Below are 24070 nucleotides of genomic sequence, written 5' to 3'. Positions count from 1 at the left end.
CAAGTGCAGAGTCTCCTCTTAGCCACAGTTCATTAGTCAGTCATGGTCCAGAAATACTATATGGAAAGTTCTAGAAATAAAGCAATTGACGAGGTTAAGTAACACTTACTGCACTATGTTGTTAGAACCTTTCTTTTCTATTACTGCTGTTGTAACCTCTTACTGTGCCAAATATACAAATTAGGAAAAAGGAAGTGCATGCAGGGCTTGGTCCCAGCAAGGTATCCACTGAGGGTCTTGGGATTTATCTGCTGTGGATGAAGGAGGCCACTGCATAGCTGCCACCCACCTTTGATGTATTATCACGTTGGTGAGAGCACGGTCACATGGCCTCATCTAACTGAATGACAACTCTGAGCCCAGGAAGACCAAGAGAACAGGTGTAGGTGGACCCCTCTCCATCTCTGCTTCAAGTGGCAAATAGAACATTTTCCTGTGTCACCACACCTCTCTACTTGTGTGTGTGTGTGTGTGTGTGTGTGTGTGTGTGTGTTACTGGAGAATGAGCCCAGGGGCCTCATGAGGGGCAGGAAAGTGTCTTTCCTCTGTGCTGCATCTCTGGCCCTTTCTAGCTATTTTGACAGAGGATCCAGCCAGGGTGTCCAGGCTGGCCTTGAACTTGTAATTCTCCTGCCTCAGCCTCCCAAGTAGCTCAGATTACAGGCGTGTACCATCACACCCAGCCTCAAACCACTTCTTAAACGAGTTTAAACCCACAAGACAACCTGGGAGTGGCTCCAGGGCGGGTTGGCTCACCAGCCAAACAGGGCCAGGACCCCTTCTCCATCCCAGGTGTTGGCTCCCGTCAGGTTGGCTCAGCTTGGCTGCAGAGGGCAGGTTTCGCGCCAGAGGGTAACGATATCCTAGGGAAGAGGAAAGCACCTCTTCCTCGCTCTCTTTCCCTTAGCAGAGAAGACCGTTCACCGAGCCCCACCCACCCCTGCAGACACCCTCCTCACACTGCTGATCAGAATTGGGCTCGTGCGTGTCTGAACCAACCACTGTGCCTTTGAGGTAACTGTGTCCCCCAAATTCATCTGTTGAGGCCCTAATTCCCAGTGGGATTTGGAGACGGGTCCTTGAAAGAGATAATTAAATTGAAAAGAGGTCAGATGGGTGGACCCTAATCCAATCTGATGGGTGTTTTCTTAAATGAGATCAGGACACAGATAACAGGCTGTGGAAGGACGTGGTCAGGTGCCATCTACAAGCTAATGAGAAGACCTCAGAAGGAACCCAGCCCACCAACACCTTGATCTTGGACTTCAGCCTCCAGAACTGTGAAAAAAATAATAATAATGCCTTTCTGTTATTTAAGCTGCCCAGTCTCTGTGCAGTCTAATAGAAGCAACCAGCACAGTGGCTCAGTCCCAGGAACTCATGTGGTAGACCCAGTACAGCTACAGCTGCAAGAGAGAGGAGCGTTGGGGCCCTAGGGGAAGGCAGGCGACAGGTGGCTGTTGCGGCAGCAGTGCTTGGGCATTGTTGACGTCCCCTGGCCCTGGCCAGCTGTCTGTCTGTTCACACCAGACCCCTTTCTACCTTTGGCTAGTCAAATCCAAAGACCATCTGGTTAGATTCCCACATTGCCGTCTCTCTCCAGTTCTTGTTCTAGAAGTTGCTCCATGTCACCTTGCTGGGATTTGGGGGGCTCCCCACCCCTGTTTCCTCCACTGGGAACCAATCACATCTCTGGGGGTGTGCTATTTCCTACCTTACCCCAGACAGCAGTCCCACATCCAAGTCCCTGGGGCAAGGGTGTGCTGTGGGGTCGTTCAGTCACAGCAGAGAAAAAGCTGACGAAAACAGTTACCAATGATTTTTAATCAGTGGTTTGGGGCGGGAGATGCTTAAAACTGCTTCTGGGGCCCTGGGTGGGAACCTGCCAGCGAATAGAGGGCATGGGAAAGTTGGAGGGTGCAGCCTCCAGGGTCCCCGCCCTGAAGGATAAAGGCCTCTGTAAGCCATACAGTGGAAGTAGGGTCCGCTGGGGTCTGCCAGGCGGGGGCTCCCCCCCTTCACCTCTACAATCGCCTCCTCTGTTCCCCAGGCTCCCCTTCCCCCAGTCCCATCCAAGCCCGGCCATGATAAAGACCGCCATTGAGGTTCTTCCTCTGCGCCAGGCGATGGGCGGGTCCTGCAGGCCCATCTCGGGTTGAATTCACACCACTGTCCCACAGACTTGGTGGGCGTAGCCTCAGCCCAAAGATGAAGTTCAGGGAGGTCAGGGGAATGGGTCCAAGGTCGTGTGGCAGGGCTGGATTTTTCCACAATGCTCCTGAGGTCAACCAGGCCACCAGAGTCACAGATATAGTGATAACAATGATGGGGCTATTGTTACTGAGGATGTCATTAAAAAGTGAGGTGTCTGTGTGTGTGTGTGTGTGTGTGTGTGTATGCGTCCGCGCACACACATTGTCTGCTTAATCCTTGTCACCTCTCTATGAGGCCGAGTTAAACTATGATTCCCTTTCTGCAGACAAGGGGTCAAGACTCAGAGAGGGTGTGCAGTTTGCCCTGTGTCACAGAGAATGAGTGACAGGACAGGGAGTTGCCCCCGCCCCCCCACTCCATTCCTGCACCATCCTCTACACCCAACTCTCCACCCGGGTTTCCTGCTTCTCTCCAAGCCCCTCCAGAGGAGTGGCCCTTGCCTGGGGTGTTTGGGGGAGACCCAGGGTCCCGGGCGGTGGGAAAGGAAACCTCCCGCCTTCCCTGCAGAGCCCAATCTCCGGTTGGCTGACAGCACCTGGGCGGGAAGAGGGTAGAATGAGTCTATTCAGAGAGTTTTCCTGATGCAATAACTGATTGCAAAACCCTCACATCCCTGAGCACTTTATGGAGGGTGGTGACTCGGAGCAGCAGCAGGAAACCCCAGACTGCTCCAGCTGCCGGGAACGACTCTGCAGGTCACAGGCCACGCCGCAGAACAGTGACCCCCAGTCTGGGGACAAGGACACCCCACAGTCCGCCCATGCTCACCAGCTCCCCCCATGCCAGTTGGTCCTGAGGCTCTCCAGGTGGGGGGGCCCTCAATTTACAGGTGGACATTGATTTGTCCAAAGCCACTTAGAGTAAATAGCAGAAAGGTTCAGACTTGACTTTCAGACTTGCTCTGGTCCTCAGGCTCCAGACTTGGGGTGGCGCTCTTAAGAGGTTTCTGAGGTAAGTAGAGGTGGCGGGAAGAAGGCAAATACAAGGGCCTGTAGCCAGATGAACCCAAGTTCAAACCACAGTTCTGCAACATCCAGCAAGTCAGCTAACCTCTCTGAGCCTTGCTTTCAGGGTTACAGTTTGGAGTTGGAGCTCTGCCGTTGGAATGCCTGGGCTTTCACCCGGCTGTGCCACTGAGAAGCTCTTGGAGCAGTTTCCTCATCTGTCAAATAAGCACTTAAAGACCCACTTGCAGAGGGTCTTCAGCAAGGACCCAGCAAATCGCAGAAGAGAAGGGCCCCTGGGGATTAAAAGAGGAGTGTGTGAGGCTGGGGAAGGGCTCTCCTGCCCCACGTTGAACTGAACCTTCTAGAAAGGAAGGAGGGGCAGGAGAAGAGGCCCAGGACCCACTGGGCCTACTAGGGGTGTTTTTTTCTGGAACACGCCCGGCCTCCACCTGGAGCCCGGGGCTCTTCCTGAGTCGGAATCCTCCTCTGCCCGCCACCCCTCGCTGAGGGCCAGGCCCCTCCTGACATCTTCCTGGCCAGGGTCGCAGAGGGCGAGGGTGTCAGGAGCACCAGCCCTGGAGTTTCATAAGGCCGTGAGTCACCGCTCCTCACAGAGGGCCTGGCCAGGCGACAAGAGCTGGGGTCCTGCCGGCCAGAGGGACTCGGGGCCTTTCCAGGCACTCCCCACCCGCCCCTCCCACGCTCTCCACCGGAAGGAAGCTCCCTGGCAGCCGGTGCTGGAAGCAGGTCAAGGTTAAGAAGAGGGAACAGAACATGCTGGGACCCAGGTCACGAAGGCCCCCCATCGAGCATCACTCGTCCTCTTCATTGTTGCCCACCCAGCTCCTTCCCCCGTTGACTCAGAGGCCTGGGCGCTTGCCATGTCTTAGTTGGAAGTTTAGTTTGCAAGAAGCTAGGATCATGATATTGTAATAAACAGGGGTTTATTTGCACGCGCATGTGCGCACGCATACACACCTCACAGAAATTCAAAACTGAACATGATTTCCTGCTGTTTGGGTAGCACAGTGGTATCAAAGCCATCACACTGTGATTCTAAAGTTGGTCTTTCCCCTCAAGATTGCAAGATGGTTGCTGTAGCTCAAGAGATCACATCCAGTCTCAAGACAGAAAAAAGACAGAAGGGCACAAAATGCTGGTTTTTATATGAGTCATTTGTTGTTGCATAAAAAAATACTGCTAAATTTAGTGCAACAATCATTTACTAGCTCACAAATCTGGGGGTTAGCAGTTTGGGCTGGGATCAGTTAGCATTTTTTTTTTTTTTCTATATGGTTACTAGGGATTGAACCCAGGGGCACTTAACCACCGAGCCACATCCCCAGGAAATCTATTTTATTAAATAAATTAAAATAAAATAAATCTTAATTTATTAGAGACAGGGTCTCACTGAGTTGCTTAGCGCCTTGCTAAATGTCTGAGGCTGGCTTTGAACTCATGATCCTTCTGCCTCAGCCTCCCTAGCCACTGGGATTACAAGCTTGAGCCACCATGCCCGGCTGCAGTTTTCTTAATGGGATTCATGGTGTGACAGCAGGCTGGCTCCACGGAGAAGGGGTGCCCAGGTCAGTTTCTCCCACATTTGGTACTGGCTGTCAGAGATGTGACACCAGAAGCAAGGACTGAGCTATGCAGTCAACAGAAGAGGACTAGGCGCCAAGGAACACTGGTGGCCTCTAGAAGCTGGCAGAGGCCCAGAGTGGCCTCTGCCTGAAACCCTTCCTAGGAACAGATTCTGCCCACCCTCGATTTTACCTGAGTAAGACCTGTTCAGGGCTTCCACCTCCAAAACCATAAGGAAGTTCATTTATGTTTGTTTGAAGCCACCGAATCAGTGATAATTTGTTTCATTGACAGACTGTGGCCCACGTCCTGGCTTTGTCAATAAAGCTTTATTGAACACGGACATGACTTGCCTTCATGGTTTCTATGTTTGCCTTGGTGCTCCAGCGGCAGAGTAGCCATGACAGAGACTGGCTGGCCCGCAAAGCCACATGAGTGTGCTGTTGTGTGGACAGAGGCTCCCGCTGACTCTCCACAGGGGCTCCTCTCAGCTTTGAAGGGCCACATGTGCACCAGGTCTCACCCTGCGGCTGTGCTTGCTCCAACCACACACCAGCACCAGCCCCTGTACCTTGGGAAAAGTAGGCAGGGGACAAAACAGCCTGGAAGTGTCCCAAGGAGGGGTCCCCCCCCCTCAAGCATTTCATGTGAACCTACTATGTGTCAGGCACCAGGATGGGGCCTACAGGACTGCAGGCCTACTACGGTCTCTACCTCGAAGGCACATGCAGCCTTGGTGGGGCAGCTGTGGAGCCAAGTGGTCCCCAGCCCTGCCGCCATGTTTTCCTACCGTGTCTGGAAAGGAGCCCCAAAGTCCAGGAGACTCCCTGGGCTGCTTCTTCTAGAGGCTTCCTTGGTCGGCCTCTCTGGGAAGGAAGGGGCACCCAGGGGAGCTCCCGAGGGCTAAGGAGGATTTTCCAGATGGGGGAGAGAGTTCCAGGTGGAGAGTGGTTCCTGTGAAGCCCAGGGAGGAGGTGGCTCCAGAGGCACCAGACCCGAGGGCCCCAGGAACGTGGGGCGTTGGCTTATGGCCGGCTTTTCTGTGATTACATTGGAATCTTAGCCAGAGCCCTGTTTTGCCATCAAGCGGGAAGATGAGGGTCCAAGTCCTGCCCTGTGCCAATCCTCAATTGCACACCTCTGAGTCCTCCTCTGTAGAAGGGGCTAAAGCAGAGCTGCCCCAACGACAGAGAGGGCCCCACGTGCACAGGCTCAGGAAGTGTCTCCAACGCCTCCCCGACTTCCTGAAAACTGCTTTTCCTTTCTCAGACCCTCAGAGATGGGGGACAACGTTCTCTGCCTCGGGGAGGGTGTCCCCCACGCAGTGACAGCAGTGGCGGTGCTTTCCCAGGGCTGGGGGACACATGCACAGCCCAGCTAGACATTGGGAGGGTGGACCTTGTCAGCAAGGTCCCTTGGAAAGGGACTGTCACCTCGCCTTCTGACCAGCCATGGAGCCCGTCCCTCGGGTGGGCGGCCCCCCACCAAGGTGGGGGTCCAGAAGGCCGGGGTCACTCAGCTGGGTCACGTAGGCTCCTTCATTGGGGCCATGGCCAGGTTTGCGGGAAGGCCTGGAGGACACTCCTGGAAGTCCCTCCTCCGTCTGGCCCCTCCCACGTCTGAGGGGCTGGGCTTGGTTGATCAGCTTTGTCACTGCTGTGACCAAAGACCTGAGGAGGAAAAGATTATCTGGGGACTTAGGGTCTCAGCGGTCTCAGTCCGTAGACAGCAGGGTCCATTCCCCAGGACTCAGGGTGTGGCAGAGGGAAGCAGCTGGGGACACGGCACCAGGAAGCAGAGAGCTCTGCTCAATGAGAACCAAGTATAAACCCCAGGTCAGGCCCCAGGACCCTGCCTCCAGCACTCCCATCACCCGCTCAGGCTCCGACAGCACATGGGGAGGCTCCGCAATATGGCGAACACCTTCCCAGGTTGGGCTGGGACACGCAGGGAGACACAGGAGTGTGTACTGCTCCTGGCCAGGAAGCAGGGACATAAACAGGTCAGCGCCCTCAGTAAGCATGCAAAGCAGAGGCACAACGGGCGCCACATTAGGAAAATCATCCGTGCAATGCCAGGTGCTGTGGCCCAGGCCTGCAGTCCCGGTGAGTCGGAGGCTGAGGTAGGGAGATCACAAGTTCAAGGCCAACTTGAGTGACTTAGCAAGACCCTGTCTTGAAATAAAAAATGAAAAGGGCTGGGGGTGGAGCTCAGCAGTTCAGCAACCCTGGGTTCAGTCCCTAGGACCAAGGAAAGAAGGACAGGGGGAGGGAGGGAGGGAGGGAGGGAGGGAGAAATGATTTGTGCAATGATTTGTCTGTGGCTATAAGAGCTATCAGACCAGTGGCCACATCCAGCTCACTGACCAGTGTAGTCCCAGTGTCTAGTCGCGTGCAGGGCCTCCGGTGGGTAGGGGGCAGAGAAGGGCAGCCAGAGTGTGCCTGCCAGGGCCCCCGGCGGAGGCGGCCCTCCCACAGCAGCTCCTCAGCCCTGCTCTGCAGCAGCCCAGGAGCGGGGTGAGACCTTCACTCCCTGGAACCTCAATGGCTCCTCTGTGGAGGTAAAGGAGCACCCCCCGGCTGAGGGATCCCAGGAGGTGGAAGAGCTCCAGCCCTGACACCCCTCCATCACACCTGCACAGCTCAGGACCCCTCCCAGGTCCTGCCCCCAGCCCCCCTAACCTGCTTCTCGGTCCTCTCCATTGCCACCTGCCATGGACCAAGGGCAGGCAGCACAGCAGCACGCAGGCAGGCCCAGGAGGAAGAAGGGGGGGGGAAGGAAAGAAGGGACGCAGCTCGGGAGCATCTCAAACTCAGGATTCCGCTCCTGCCGATGTTTGAATCACAGCTGTGCCATTTCCTAGCTGTGTGACCTTGGCCAGTGGCTTCACCACACTGTGCTGCAGCTTCCCCATTTATAAAGTGAGGATAATAGTGCCCATCTTATGAGGTTGTGGTGAGAACTGAATGAGTCAATATTTATAAGGTCTTCAAATAGTACCTGGTGTGTAAGTCTTATTGATAAGATAATTAAGGTGACAATAATAGCAATCACTTATTGAATGCAGCTCCTGTCTGGCTCTGGTGAGCATTGTCACGTATCAGTGACATTTCTCAAGGACCCCGGGTGCAGGAGCTCATCTCCAGGTCACAGTTGGCAGTGGGCACACTTGCACGAGGAGTCAGCTGGAACTTTCATCTGCAGCTGGACTCAGGAGTCTCTCCAGGGAGACCCCCAGTCAGGGCTGCTTTGTCTCTCACAGAGGTAATAAGTCCCCGTGGTGCGGTTTGCATGTGCTGTGTCAGGGTTCTTTCTCCCCGACTGCTCACCACTGACCTTGACCTACAGGGCTGCCTTAGAGCTGCTGCTTGCAGGCCCAGGGAGGCCCAGACCCCACTTACAGCCTCCTGGTTGAATGGTAAAGTGGGGGGACAGGGCCTGGCTGGGGGGCTCCAAAGTCCTGTCCCAGCCTGTCCTGCCCCTGACCTGCTTCCCTTGTCCTCAGTTTGCCCATCTGAGGGATAAAGGCCTTACAGTGTCTGATCCAGCGACTTCCAGGCCACGCAGACATTAGAACTGCCCGGGAGGTTTTTATAATACCTGTACCTGGCTGTCCCCAGAGGCTCAGATTCAGTCCAGAGTGGGGGACTCATCGTGGATTAGTCAGGGTTCTGGGGGTGGGGGGGAGAGAGAGAGAGAGAGAGAGAGAGAGAGAGAGAGAGAGAGCCTGCTTATAATAAGGAATCGCTGATGCAGTTGGGAAGACTGAGAAGCTCCGAGACCAGCAACTGGCTGAGTGGAGACGCGGTGCAGGGTTCCCAGGTGAAGGCCAGCAGCCTAGGGGCCCAGCAAGGGTTGAAGTTTCCTTCTGAGTCTTGCCATCCCAGCTCCAAGGTCAACAGGCAGGAGAAACACCTCTTTCCCAGGGAGGGGGACCTGTGGCTCCCTTGGGGCCTCCCTGTCTGGGGGTGGCTTGTCCACAGTGGGAAGAACAAACTGCTTTGCTACTGACTTAAAGGTCAAAATCTTCCAAAAACACTCTCATTAAATAATGTTTGGCCAAGTACCGGGGCATCCCAAGACCCAGCCACACTGACATGAAAGTAACCACTGAAGGTATCGGAGCTTGTTCCAGAGGATTCTAAGAGCTTCTGCGGAAGAGCTGAGCTGTGGGAATAGAGAGTCCTTTCTCTCAACTGCAGCAAATGAGAAAAAAAACAAGACTAGGGTGTACTTTCCTAGAGTTAATGGGCTCTATTTCTGGGATTGCGTCTTTCCTGTTCCAGGGACGACATGCAGGTCCTTCTTTTTATGATACCAGTCAATAGTTGGAAGCAGGTGTTTTTGGTTTTTTTAGTTTTATTTGTTTCAATGCCTGCTGCAGTTTGGATATCGAACGCTCCCTAACAGCCCATGTGCTAAAGCCTCTATCCCCAGAGCAGTCTAGTGGGGGAGTGGTGGTGGGATTTGGGGGAGGTGGGGCCTGGAGGGGGGTATTTAGGACACCGGGGCACACCCTGGCAAGGGATTGAGGGACCCTTCCCCACTTTCCTTTCTTCCTGGGCTCGACGGGGGCAGCTTCATGCTCATGCTCCCTGCTCTGCTGTGCTACCTCATCACAGGCCCAGAGCAAAGAAGTCGTACAGGGTGGAAGACATAGGCAGTGACCTGGACAGGAGGCTGGGCGGCAGGGCAGGGCCTCGAACACTACACAGAAGAAGCTGGACTTGCCTTTTGGGACTGAGTGTCCCAGGAATGGAACAGGCTTATTGGAGGATTAGAAAAATCACTCTGGAGCCACGGAGAGCACAGAGGAGAAGAGATAAGAATGAGAAGGGAGGTCCAGGCCTGGATGGTAGAGAGGAAGGGACAAGGGAGAGAAGCATCTAGCAAGGAGGAGTTGCCGTTTACCGGCTCTGACCACGGCTGCTCCTGGGGCGTGATGTGCTGAATGTCAGTCTCCTCAAAATGCTTGTCCACCAGGAACCCATGGCTGTGGTCAGATCTGCACAAAGGGCCCCTGAAGATGTTATTAAGTGAAGGATCTCCAGCTAAGATCCTTGGATCCCCCCAATAGGCCCTGAGTCTGGTGTTGGGTCTCCTTGCAAGAGACAAAAAGACACAGGCCACGGAATCGGGGAGTAGAGTCTGGAGCCCCACAGCCACCAGCCGAGGAATACTCAGAGCCACCAGAGGCTGGAAAAGTCAGGGACATCTCCCTGGAGCCTTGGGAGAGCACAGTCATGCTGCACATGGACTGTGGGCTGCTGGCCTGGGAGCTGTGGGGGAAGTCATGAGTTGGTGGTGACAGTAGCGATGGTCCAGGCCCTGTGCAGGGTAGCTATGCTATGCAGGCCCGGCGGGTATGGAGACCCTAGGAAGCCAAGGCCCCGGGGCCGGAGCAGGTTTCCAGAGGGATCCCAGGTCCAAGCCGCAGACAAAGACAGTCAGGCTGCAGCCAGAAAAGCCCTCACTCAGGCCCTGCCTCGTGCTAAGAAAACAACCTCCCATGTGTTGCCACATGAGGATTAGTCAAATAATTATGAGCTCTGTCTTCCCCTGAGTAACTCGGCCGGGCTGACGGCTGAGGGGTGAGTAGAATCATCACCCGGTCAGAGAGGAAAGGCAATCTCCGTGGGAACCTGCAAGAAACCCAGCCAGGCTCTCGAGCAGGTGGCACGCCCCACGCACCAACCAGTCAGGCCAACGCAAGGCCACCCGCCAGCCACAGCCCTGGACCCCACCTCAAACGAGCTCACCCACTTATGGCCACAGAGCTCCATCACCAGCAGCCCAGGAGCAGCCCCGCTGGGGACAAGGGGAGCCTTCCAAGACTCTCTCCATGGGGCCCTGGGAGCGGCAGGCAAGGACCCCCCACATTAGAGGCTGGGGGCACGCAGTGTGGCAGAAGTCTAAGGGACCTGTGGTCGGAAAAGCCAGGTTCCCATTCCAGGACCACTTCCTAAAAGCCTTCTGCCCCTGACCATGTGAGTCAATCCACTCCGCCTCAGTTTTGTGTTTAAAATGGGGACAATAAGATCCACGTTGCAGCATAATTTAGGAAGTTCGATGAACTTTCCTGTTTCAAATGCCCAGCACACAGTAGGTGCTTCTATCCACTGGAAAATCCTTATTGAACACCTGCATGCCAGGTGCTGGGGCACTGATGGACAAAGGGTCGCCATCCTCAGGAAGCAGCCAGGTAAGGAGGCGGACAAGCTAGCTGAGAAGGCTCTGTGGGAGGGTCGTGGTCTGGGACCCCTCTGAGGAGGGGTGTTGCAGGGGACTCATTGTTCTGTTGTGAAGAGAGGTTCAGTCAACGGCAAGCGAGGGCCAGGCCACACCCAGGCTTTAGACCCACACTGCTGCCCGCTTCCTGCTCAGCACGGGGCACCCCAGCCCACTGTGCAGGGGGCCCTACCTGGGGCACACAGTGTGCTCATCCAGTCACCTGCTGATGGATATTGTATCATTTCTGGTTCGTGGCTGTTATAAATAAAGCTGGTATGAATATTTGTGATCTAGACTATATGTGGGTTTATGTTTTCATTTCTCATTGATAAATTTCAAGGGGTATGGCTAGATCCTGCCCAGCTTCCTGAGCACCTGGGACCACAGGCGCTCACGGCCACTCTTGGCCTGGTGGTACTATTTTATAGTCTCTCAGCATAGGTAAGTTCTGATTGCTCCAATTTCCTCATTAGCCATGTTGAACATCTTTCAAGGTGCTTGTCATTTATCTTCTTTGATGGAGTGTCTGTTCAAGTCTTTTGCCCATTTTTGATAACTGGGGTTTTCCCCTTCTTATTCAGTTTGAGAGTTCTTTATATTTTGGGTATAAGCATCTCCCCCGCCCTTTTTGTCTTTTGGTTCTGGGGATCTAACCCAGGGCCTCGAGCATGCAAGGCAAGCCCTCTGCACTAAGCTCCACCATCAACCCTGGATCTGAGCCCTTTATCAGATCTGTGATTTGCAAAATTGTTCTCTCAATCTGTGGTTTATATTCTATTCTTTCAAGTATCTTCTAGCAGCAGAAATATTTTAAAAATTTACTTGAAGTTTAATTTATTCATTTATGAGTTATTCTTTTAGGGTGATAGCTAAGAAATCTTTGTCCAGGCCAAGGATACAAAGGTTTTCTCCATGTTTTTTTTATTCTAGAAGTTTCATCGTTTTCAGTTTTACATTTAAGCCTATGATCCATTTTGAGTTAGATTTTGCATATGGCCTGGATCCAAACTCATGTTTTAGAATACAATACCCAGTTTTCCCAGTACCATTTGTTGAAAAAGTTCGTCTTCTCTCCACACATTTACTTTTGCACCTTTGTTTAAAAAAATCAGTTACCTTCTTCCTCCCCTGCAAAATCAGGTACCCATATTATGTGTAGATCTGTTTCTGGACCCTTCTGTCTCCTGGATCCGTTTGCCTCAGAATTGGGCTTGAAGTCAGGTGAAGCTGGTCTCCCAACCTTGTTCCTTTTCACACGTGTTTGGCTATTGCAGGTCCTTTATGTTTCCTTGTGAGATTCAGTAGCAGTTTGTCAGTTTCTAAAAAAAAAAAAAAGTGGTAGGACTTTGCATGTGTCTAGTAGCTGTTCAGAAAATGATTCAGACCTTCAGTCTTGATATTTACACTGCTACAGTGCTCCATAGTTTTTTCGACCTTCAGGTTGACGCTCCACAAACCTGTGACATGGCTGGGCTGGAGTCCCCCATTGTAACCCGAGGCTCTGAGAAGCAAAGACTCTGCTAGTGAGTGGCGGAGGAAAGCTGAATGCCTGTCTTGAGACTCCAATCCCGGGCCCTCCTGCAGTCGGCTGCCTCTGGGCAGGGGTCTGCAATAGATGCTTCATATTCCAAAAAGTTTAATAAACCGGACGTCATTTGGGTGGCCTTTCCAAAATCACTCCCGAAGGCTGCTGCTGTGCGAGTGCATTTCCGTTGCCCTTATTTGAACGCCTCCCTCTGGCTTCCCTAACATGTGGGCGACAGTCTTAATAGGAAAACCATATGCCATTGTTCCCCTTCAACTTTCTTTCTTGGCAAGAACACAGCTCCGTGGAGGAAAAAGGGAGAGGAAACAGGGACACAGCGCAGAAGGAGGGATTCCGGTTTTGAAGTGAGGAAGAGCTTCCGGAGGGTGGAGGCTGCCAAGCGCTGGATGGAGACGCCAAAAAGAATGAGAACTTTTTCCAGCCTGGAAATCTTGAGGTTGCCTTCTCCCTCGGGTGGCAATGGCCTCCACACTCTCTGTCCTCGGAGGCCTTGAGAGGTCAGTCACTCGGCCTTCCCAACAGATTCCTTCATGCGCACAACGGCAGGTATGGGGACTCCCAGGGTAGCCCCGCATCCCAGGGGGCCATCGTGGAGTGGTCCAGGGTGGGCAGAGCAGTTCTGAAAGACGGGCTTGTCAGTTTCCCTGGAAACAGTCCCTGAGATGGAGATTTGCACGGGGGAGGTGTGTCAGGCGTGTTCCCGGAACATCTGTGAGGGTGACCGAAGCTGGTCGAGCGAGGTGACTGGAATAGAGTTCTCAGCCTAAAGAGCTGGTCTCGTCCCTCCACCCCCACTACCTGTCATTAGGAGCCAGCTGTCCCAGGGAAGGAGAGGGACTCCCTGGGACCCTCACAGAGATGCTCCCGGTCACTCTGGGGAAGTGAGCTCAAGGGGCTGTGGGGCAGGGGACACTGCAGGCTGAGAAGATCCCGGATCTCTCCTCGGCTCTTCACTGTCCCGTGGAATCAGACCCCTTGTGTTCAGAGCAGCAGGAACACAGCCCTGGAGCCCCTGTGAGGCGCACGTCCACTATCAGCTCACCCCGGAAAAGCAGAGTAAAAAGGATGTCAACGCAACAGCATCAGCTGGGAAACTGTGCTTCAGGAGCCTTCCCAAGCCTCACCTGCACCCGGACCTGTCCATGCCTCAGCCCTGCTAGGCTGGGTCCCACAGGGACAGGGGGCTTTCCATGCCCAGTGCCCTGGTCACTGTCCAGCAGAGATGGAGCCCAATGCAGATGGTCTCTGACTTTTTTTTTTTTTTTTTTTTGGTACTGGGGATTGAACTCAGGGGCACTCAACCACTGAGCCACATCCCAGCCCTATTTTGTATTTTATTTAGAGACAGGGTCTCACTGAGTTGCTTAGAGACTCGCTTTTGCTGAGGCTGGCTTTAAACTTGAGATCCTCCTGTCTCAGCCTCCTGAGCTGCTGGGATCATACATATGTGCCACTTTGCCTGGCGGTCTCTGACTCTGTGTGTGTGTGTGTGTGTGTGTGTGTGTGTGTGTGTGTGTGGTGTTGCTGGGGATGGAACCCAGGGCCTTGTGCATGCGAGGCAAGCACTCAAGCAACTGAGCTATCACCCCAGCCTGCTCTCTGACTTCTGGTAGTTCAATGTTTCAACTTTACAGTGATATGAAGAAGGAGCATTCAGTGGAAATCACACTTCAGATTTTGCTCTTTTCCCAGGCCACTGAAATGAGATGGGTGCCTCTCTGGCAAGGCTGGGCAGCTCCCGGTGAGCCCCCACATAACGGAGGGAGAGAGACAACACCTCTGGTGCAGCATTACCTCTCAAGCAGGCCCCGTGTGGGAAGGTCTCACCGACTGCAGGCTAGGGTGAGTGTGCGCCCTGGCAAGCCAGCCTAGCTATGCTGCCCCGGTGGCCGGGAGCATTCAGGGCATGAGCCCAAGGTCCCCATGGAAGGCTGCGGCACAGCTGCACAGTGAGCTGGCCTCAGCCCTCGGCTCACAGAGGGGGCCCCTTCGGGTCCTTTCTTTCCTAACTCTTTCACTGGGGTTTCCTGAGCTTTCGCTTCCACGTTCGCTGATCTCACAGGGGCCAGAAACCAGCGAAAGACCTGACACTTCTAGAAAGCGGCGATGTCTTTTGTGTCCAATGGGGATTGGCTCCTTGACTGATCTGTGGAGCAACAAATTGACTGCCCCTCCAGAAAGAAGCTCCCCTCCCCCCCTCGCTCCTCTGGTCCCCTCTGGTGAGGAAGGTTGGGCTTCTTCCTCCGCCTGCTCTGTCCAGAAGCTTCTGGAGGAAGGGGAAATGCACCCCGCCATGTGCCACCCCGAAAGGCTGAGCGTGGACCTGGGACCTGAAGAGCAGGGTCAGGACAGCGAGCCCAGGGCAGGCTGGGGGAGATACCGCCCTGAGGGAGGGGACGGGGTCCTGCTTTCACGGTTCCTCTAGTGAGTGCAGCTGTCTCCCAGACGGCAGGCCTGACCTGTGGCACCGTGGGATCCACAGCAACTCCGTGTGCAGTGTTACCTTGGGGGGGCAGGTGGTGGCGGAACCCAGAGACAGAGATCCTACTGCAAACCACGGGGCGGGCAGCAGCGAGGAGAGGAGAGCTGAGCTGAGACTCAGGAGGCAGAGGGCCAAGCCAGGTGGCAGGGCCCAGAGCCAGGGAAGAGCCTGGGCTGGCCCCAGAGCTTCCAGAGAGGCAGGTCATTCTGTTTGGTCCCAAGGCAGAGTGTCGGGGCAGGGGACAGGCTGCAGGGGGAAGAACACACAGGAAGGGCAGGAACTGAGCAGGGAAGAGCTGTGGCCAGACCTAAGCCCTGGAGACCAGCAGTGTCCCCAGGAAGAACTGGAGACAAAGCCAGGAGCAGCCCCTTGGGGCACCCCCAGGATGGTGCCCAGCCTGCCCTGTTGGCACCGCAGCAGCAGCAGGCTGGACGCACCTCCCCAGGACCCGCAGGCCTGGGCTTCCCCCCTTCTCCCCTACAGGTGGTCTGGCCTCTCCCTTCCCTCTGCCCGTTCCTTTGCTCCCCACTTGCCCAGCACGGTCCTCACTCTTCAGGTTTTGCTCCTCCTCTGCCAGCTTCCTGTCTGTGGGCCTCACTTCTTGTCTGTTTTGTTCCCAGGATCCTAGATGTTGGGCTCACAGAAAATACTCAATAAATATTTATGGCCTGAGACCCTGCCAATGAGAGCGCCCACTTACTGAACACGTCACACTCTTCCTATGTTCTCCCGTTTAGCCTCACCATGACCCTCGCTTGACAGATAAACCGAAGCCAAGGGACTAAATAAAGCTGCACCAAGTATACGGCCACCAAGGGGCAGAGCTGGGGTGCCAACCCTGAGTTCCCTTGGGAAAACAGCCTTAGCCTTTCCAAGAAGAGATGAACTCTAAAAGGGGACGTGTTTTACGCCATGCGCACAGACATACACTTCAAAGACCAAGCTGCAACAACTACATCTCCAAATTCACAGGGCGAATTTGCCAAAGTGGCGGCACTGGCTGAGGTAAGGACACAATCCTCACTCACAGAGGGGGCCATGAATTTACTGGTAAATCTGTCCTGGAAATGGGGATGCACCTTCCCACACTGTGGCTAACCCAGGAAGCCTGTTAACTCCTGATGCCTCCGGAGTTTAACTCTAAGCCTCAATGCCAAGAGTCCAGGAGAACTCCATAGTGGCCCCTGATGGGGTCAATGATGGAGGAAAATGAGCTTTCTTCCCACAAGCCCATTCTTTTTCTTTTTCTTTTTCTTTTTTTTTTTTGACCAGGGATTGAACCCAGGAATATTTAACCACTGAGCAACATCCCTGGCCCTTTTTTGTGTTTTATTTAGCGACAGAGTCTCACTGAGTTACTTAGGGTCTCACTAAATTACTGAGGCTGGCTTTGAACTCAGCCTCAGCCTCCTGAGCAGCTGGGATTATAGGCGTGCGCCACCACACATTGCTAAGGAGTCCAATCTTAAGGAAACTGCCATGTCGGAGTTGTTATTCAAACTGTGGACAAACGACAAGGACAGAAAGTGGTAGATGAGACCAAAGCCTGATATAATTTCTCATTCCAGCCCCCGGGGAGAGGGCGAGGGGTCCTTGTTCTTCCATCTCACAGGTGGGGCCTGAGGCTGAGACAGCTCAGGGGCCCACTGGAAATCCGTGGCCAGTCTCAGACTCCAGGTCGATGCTAACCAGTGTGCCAGCCCCAGTCCTTTTCTGTCCACTAGTCATTTGGGAAAGATAGTGATCCAAGCAGTTAAGAAGCTGGTGTCCATCAAGAGCATCTCCTGCAAACTGCACCAGGCCTGGAGCTCCCCAGCTCACTGGTGGGCGGGGAGAAGTCGGGTTGTCCCACCTGATGCAGGCAGCACCGCGGCTTCCCCCAGTGCCCAAGTGCCGGGCTCTGAGTGGCTCTGTACTGGCCTCCTTCAAGGAGAAGAGGATGGTACAGACGACCACCCTTCAATCCCAGTGCACTGTTAAGATCTGAAAATTGAATTGAGTCCCTCAACAAAGCCTATTTCTACATTTTCTCTGGTTTATTTTGGATCATTTTGCTTGGGGTTTTGGCCTGCCTTCCTCCCACCCACCTCTTCCTTCTTCTCCTTAAGCCTGTCTATTGTTTCTTAAATGAACCAAGTGCTAACATTTCTGCTATTTGCTACAGGACTTGAATACTTGAACAGAAAACACATACTGACCTGGCCTCTTTGGGACCCTCTGTCCATTTGAGTCCCTAGTAAGAACAGTGGCCTGCCCTCCCCTCTCTTTGCAATCCTGCGTTTCTGGGGTCCAGCCTCTGGGCCTTGCGCAGGCTGGTCCCTGTTAGGTGCCTCTGCATCCCTCCCACCTATCCAAATTGGTCCCTTTTTCAATGACCAAGGCCAATGCCCCTGGCCCATGAAGTCTTCATTGAACACCACATCCTCAAATCTTTCACTGCTTTGGGAGCACAATGTGACCCTCTATAATTACCTTGAAAAAGATGAATTGTAAGGATGTGAATATGTATTTTAGAAAATGTAATCGCCCCATGTATTAATCTGTTTTTCATTTTTATAATGAAACGCCTAAGGCAGGCTAACTGTATAAAGAAAAGAGGCTTCTTTAGTTCATAGCTTTGGGGGCTCAAGGTCCAAACAGCAAGGTGCGGGCTCTGTTGAAGGCCTGTCTTTCTTGGCTGCATCACCTCATGGCGGAGCCTGTAAGGGAGGAAGAGATCACATCTTGAAACAGGAAGCCAGAGAAAGACTGCCCCCTCATTGACCCTGCCATTAAAGGTCCACCACCTCCCAATATGCCACCCTGGGGACCCAGCCTCCAACACAGGCTCTTGGGGGGAACACACTTAAACAAATCTAAACAAAGGCTCCCCCACCTCACTGCTGGTACCCCCTCCCCATCTCTGCGTCTGGTTGGCCTGTGTGTTGTTCAGTCCCGGTGGTTCACACGCACTCCCACATCCCACATCCCACAGACTACAGCCGCCTAGAAAGCAGGGACCCGGTGATGATCCAGGGCCAGGGGGTGCACAGCCAGGCCCCGCCCCTTCTCTGCCAGGCCCCGCCCCCTTCCGCCAGGCCCCCCCATCAAGTCCTGCAGGACGCTTCCTCTCTACCCGTGATATCTTACTTGATCCAGAGACTGCACCGAGGTCGTGCAGAGCAGGGGTCACTCTTCCTTTCACAGGTGAAGGCTCCAAGATGCAGAGGAGTGAATGGGAGCCACCTCAGGTGACACTGGAACTTGGGTCTTATGACTTGTCCAGCTGTCCCAGAAGGACTCTTGACGTCCCTAACCCTGCTCCGGAGAGCGCAGCTTTGCAGAACTGAGGCTGGCTGAAGACACGCTGCCATCGCTCCTCTCTCACGGAACAGCCAAGCCCAGGCTGTTCCCCACTGCGATTCGGTTTGTGCCCTTGTGGCAACCTTGAAACGCACCTGGGTTTCCGCATCCCCTTGGGTGAATCATAAGCCACCAGCCAGCTGTCGCCTCCCCTTTAGTTCCAGTGCAGCCTGCGGCTTGTTTCCTTTAGCTGACATTGGACAGCCTCCTTGCACATGTGGTCGGGTCGGGACACAGGTTGGTGTAAAGGCAAACACAGGCCACGGGACAGGCACTGCCCCTCTTCCAGGTGCCAGGAGCGCGCCTGTTTACAGAGCTCCCAGGGCCACCTGCTGCAAGGTGACGGATGGGGACGTGCTGCTGAGCTCATGCTGACTGACTGGAGGAATGGCCGGAGTGTCTGTCAGAGCTCTGTGAGGTGACCAGGATTGTCAGCCCTGGAGACCCAGAAAGCCATGTGCTCGCTCACACTTCTCTTGGGACCAGAGGAGCCCTCCTGGGCCCATTTTTTCTGACATTCAGAGCAGCTGGGGGGCGGGGGAGCCTGCCTTGGTGATGACCTAGAGCTTCACACTAGTGTCTCCACACCCTCAAGGGGCTTCTTTAATCCGGGTAAGTGCACCGTTCTCTTAGGAGAGCCCTGGTCCGTGGGCGCTGCTGCCCAGCCCTGTAAAAGCCTTCCAGTGGCCCGCCCAGGATGATGTTGGGCACCTCAAGAATACCCGTTCCTTTTCATTTAATATGACGTATTGATTTTAATGTGTTTTTAAATGTACTGGTGACTTCATGTGGTGCTATTTAGGAGAAGGCTAAACATTTTTAACAAGTGAGTTGACTAAGCCGATTAAAGCCACTCAAAAAATTAAGCAAATAATAATATGGGGCATGAATGGCTATGATCAAACTCTGATGGGGAAGCTTTAACAACTGGGCTTTGGGAAACACCATTTTCCTGGAGAATCCCATTTTCACACCAAAATACTGAGCCTGCTCCAGCTGAGCAGGGGGCTAAAGTTCCCTCTGACCTCAAGCCAGCCCACGTCCCAGCTGCCAGGGGGCGTGGTGTGGTCAAGTGCAGTGAGAGGTATTTTTGTGTGTTGGTTTGTTTTCCTTGAGATTTTACTCTATGGTGGGCCTTGGCGGACAGATAATGAAGATGCCCCCACGAGGGGCAGGCAAAACTGAACTGCCAATGAGGGATTGATGGACCAACGAAATTGGGACCAAGTGGATTGTCAGTCTTTCAACTTATCAGAATATTAAAAAAGAAAAAAATATGTTCAAATTTTTATTCACCTCTGGTCTTCGTTGAGCCTTTAAGAATATGGTATTTAGATAGCTAAGCTAGGATATGTGTATATGTTTGTTGTTCTGTTTTACTTTATTAGCCAGACATTAACCCACTGGCTTTTCCTTATGTGCCAGGTCATCAGGGCAGACTGCCCACAGGGGGATGCTTTAGACTCACCTGGGAAGCATGTTACATGCAGATTCCCGGGCCCCTCCCAGGATTCTGGCTTAGTGGGTCTGGGGTGGGCCTGGGCCATCTGCATTCTGGCCAGCTCTTCGGGTTGCCTGATAATGGTGTCCCTGGACCTCATTTTGTGAAACCTTAATGCTCAGGGGGTAAGCATGACTCAGATGTGGATTCCAGCCTTGGAGAGCACAGCCCCCGAGCCAGGGATCCACTGTGGGGGGCAAGGAGGATAAAGCGCAGGGAGCCCTTCCTTCCCGCTTTGCTTCCGTTTGGCTACTTGCTGCTGCTGGAACTTCAAACCCCACTGACTCTTCTACTCTAGTTTCACTCTTCTGTTCACCCCAACCCACGTGTTTTTCACTGAAGTTTTTTTTTGTGTTTTTTTTTTTTTCTAGAACTTTGACTTGGGTCACTTTTTATCTCCCCTATCTCTTCATACCACCCTCAACCTTTTCTCTAACTTTGTGGACATTTGAGATTATTCTCATTCATGATTTTAATGTCCTTGTTGACTCACTCCATCATCCAGGTCCCTTCTGGGTCTTTCTATGGTATGATTTTCTCCTTGTTATGGATCCTACATTCCTGCAGGCCTGGAGCTTTTTGATTGATACCAGACATTGTGGATTTGACGTTGTCAGGTGTTAGATCTGTGTATGTGCATGCATTTTTTAAAAATTATTTTTGAGCCTTGTTCTATTACACAGTTAAAAAGAGTTCATTTTTTTAAATGGTCAAAGGTCAGCAGACTATACCTTATAGGCCGAATTCAACTCTCCACCACTTTTTTTTTTTTTTTTTTTTTTATGGTGAGTATTGAACCCAGGGGTGTCCCACCGCTGGGCTACATCTTCAGCCCTTTTTATTTAATTTTGAGATGGGGTCTTGCTAAGTTGCCCAGGTTGGCCTCAAGTTTGTGATCCTCCTGCCTTAGCCTTCGGAGTCACTGGGATTGTCGATGAGTGCCCCTGCACCTGGCTCCCCTGTGCTTTTTATGGCTCATGAGCTAAGAACGATTGTTACATTTTTAAATGGTTGAAAACAGAAAATGAATAATATTTTGTAGCTAATAATTTCTTTATTTTTTCATTCGAAAAACCCCTCTTCAGCATTTCTTTCTTTAGTCATAAACATTTGTGATCTTTTTTTTAAATATATATTTTTTAGTTGTAGGTGGACATAATACCTTTGTTTTATTTTTATGTGGTGCTGAGGATTGAACCCAGTGCCTCACACATGAAAATCAAATTGAAAATTCAGTGTCTGTATGTAAAGTTTCATGGAACATGGCCACTCTCTTTCACTTCATACAATTTAAGGCTGTTTTGATGAACAGAGACCATGTGTCCTGCAGAGGTGAGAACATTCACTGCCTGACCCCTTCTGCTTTCTCTTCCTCCCTCTCTTTTTGCAGTTCTGGGGATTGAAACCAGGACCTCGTGCTGACTGGGCCATCACTGAGCTACATCCCAGCCCTTTTCATTTTTTATTTTGAGATAGGATCTCATTAAGTTGCTGAGGCTGGCCTCCAACTAGTAATCCTCCTGCCTCAGCCTCCTGAGGAGCTGGGATCACAGGCATGGCCAACGCCCGTCCTGCTTTTGAAGCTTGTCTCGTAGCATTGCTAAGCACAGAGCATCCTATAGTCTGGGGCTCACTCTGCTCCACTCTGCCAGGTGACCCGTGAGGATTTTCCCTTCTGTTGATAGGAAAAGGAACTACTTGGGTCTGTGTGGGGGCCAGGTTTTGTTCTCTCTGTCTTCTGGTGGTTCTTTCCTGGCCTCAGGTGGTTTCCTAGCTGATGACATCTCTGCCCATGTCCAGCTGCTTGATATCCTGAATCCTCAACTCTGCTGACTCAGCGACTGCCCAGCCCCACTGGTTTGTGTCCTGCACTGCCTGCCGTCCAACGTGTGAAACCATGTTTCATAAAAATGACCAGGGCCCGGGGTGGGGCTCAGTGCTAGAGTTCTTCTTTTAGCAAGGCCCTGGCTTCCTGTCCTAGTGCAGCCCGAGAATCAAAGAAAGTTGCATATGATAAATGGCATCCAGATTGTTAGTGTTCAAGGTAGGAAGAGAAAGTCCATTTTCCAGAAGCAAACCAGGAGCTGCATTTTAGAAGAACTCAGTACATGTACCTTTACAGCAGCCGTAATGCAGCATGAAAATATTTATAATTTTTGTTGGTGATGAAGTCACAGATTCTGCTCATTCTACTGGCATCCTTTGCCTACAGTACTCAGTGCAGGGACGTTCAATCCCACTCACAGGTTGACGGAGGCATAATTTCTCCAGACCAATATAAACCTGAATTTTATCCACAGTCCCCTGTGGCCACTCATGGGCCCCTGCACAAAAGCCTTGAGCTAACAGGAATTGTTTTCTTCTGAGGATTAAGGCCTCTTTCATTTCATGGCACTTATTGTTAATTGCTTGTGGTGTGTTCCTAACAGAGTCCCATATTTTGTGCAAAATAAGCCTCAGTTTTTTCCTCTGTGGGGAAAAAAAAATCCTGATTCTTTTCAGCAGAGCATCCGTGTTTCATCATCGCTGGTCTTGTTTGTGCCTGTTCTCGGGAGTCATCAGAGTCTCTGCATTCCTTGTGACTGTGGTGACCACCACTGGCCTGCAGACTCGGGCCCCATGCAGATGGCAGGGTCTCCTTCTCTGCACGATGACAGTTCCCACACATCCCAGAGGGCACTGCGCCTTTGGTTTGAACGCACAACAAAAGATCGTTTTTCTTTTCTGTTTTTTTTTTTTTTTAAGAAAGTATTTACATGATTTCCTTTTTATTTTATTTTAGTGGTGCTGGGGATCCAACTCAGGGCCTCACACATACTGGCACATACTGTACCACTGAGCTGCACCCTTAGCCCCTAATGGTGATCCTCGGGTTGCTTCCTCTTATAGTGGTATATTATTTATCATTCCTAAAACCAATTGTTTTTTTTTTTTTTCTCCATCAAAAAATCCCTCTTCAACCTTCCTTTCTTTAGTCATAAACATTTGTGGCATATATATATATATATATATATATATATATATATATATATATATATATATTTAGTTGTAGGTGGACATAATACCTTTATTTTATATTTACATGGTGCTGAGGATTGAACCCAGTGCCTCCCACATGCCAGGCGAGTGCTCTATCTCTGAGCCACAACCCTAATCCCCAAATTCGTGATCGTGATATAAGGTTGGGTTGTTCTGTCACCCCCCTAGTGACTGTCTTCAGAAACTAAATTGTCATCTTTCACAAAGGCCACATGAACAGAGAGAACTGGCCAAGGTTGTCATTCTATTATGCTTTTTAAAAAAATAGCCAAAATGGACTATACGTTACAGTTGGGAACTTGAGAAACAGCCATTGGTAACATTAGGTTCTTTATTGCTATGAATCACTATTTAATTGTATCCTCTCATTAACCCTAATGACTTTTTCCGTAATTGCTTACTTTTTTCGGGACTTGGGATTGAACTCAGGGGCTCTTGACCACTGAGGCACATCCCTAGCCCTATTTTGTATTTTTTAGTTAGAGGCAGGGTCTCACTGTGTTGCTTAGCACCTTGCTTTTGCTGAAGCTGGCTTTGAATTCCCAATCCTCCTGCCTCAGCCTCCTGAGCTGTGGGATTACAGGCTTGCACCACCATGCTCAGCTAGTAATCGCTTTTTGAATCCTGGATCTTCTGAGGCTAAATAGAATTCTTATTTCACCCTAATCTTTAAGATAAAGATTGAGAAACTTCTCAGAAGGCTGGAGGAGGTTTGGCTTCCAGCTGAACTTGGCCTCTGCTGGCTCTTTCGTGCCTGCTCTGTTCCCACGTGACCAGAGGAGAGCTCTCCCTCCGTGCGGGGACTTGAGGAGTTTCAGCTAGACTTGTGTCAACTCCACCATAATCCTGTTTTAGAACATTTCCCTCACCCCAAAGTGGTCCCATGTGCATTTGTTCTCTGTTGTCATTTCCAGGCTAGACCACTACTAATCTTTCTGTCCCTATAGATTTGTCCCTTTACATTTATATGAGTAGATTCAGACCCTATGTGACTGGTTTCTTTCAAACAGCATAATGGTTGATTACCTTTTAAGATGTATCAATAAGTCCTTCATTCCAACTCGTAGAACCAGACTGGAAGGAAGGGTACCAGGGGCTGGGGGCAGGAGTGGCCAGGGAGAGATTGGTCAAAGGGCATAAACTTCGGTTATAAGCTGAGTAAGTTTGGGAGACCTAAGATACAG

Source organism: Callospermophilus lateralis, chromosome 16 (genome assembly GCF_048772815.1).
Source record: "Callospermophilus lateralis isolate mCalLat2 chromosome 16, mCalLat2.hap1, whole genome shotgun sequence".
Lineage (NCBI taxonomy): Eukaryota > Metazoa > Chordata > Mammalia > Rodentia > Sciuridae > Callospermophilus > Callospermophilus lateralis.
The sequence above is the reverse complement of the archived record's forward strand: the minus strand, read 5'-3'. Positions refer to the sequence as shown.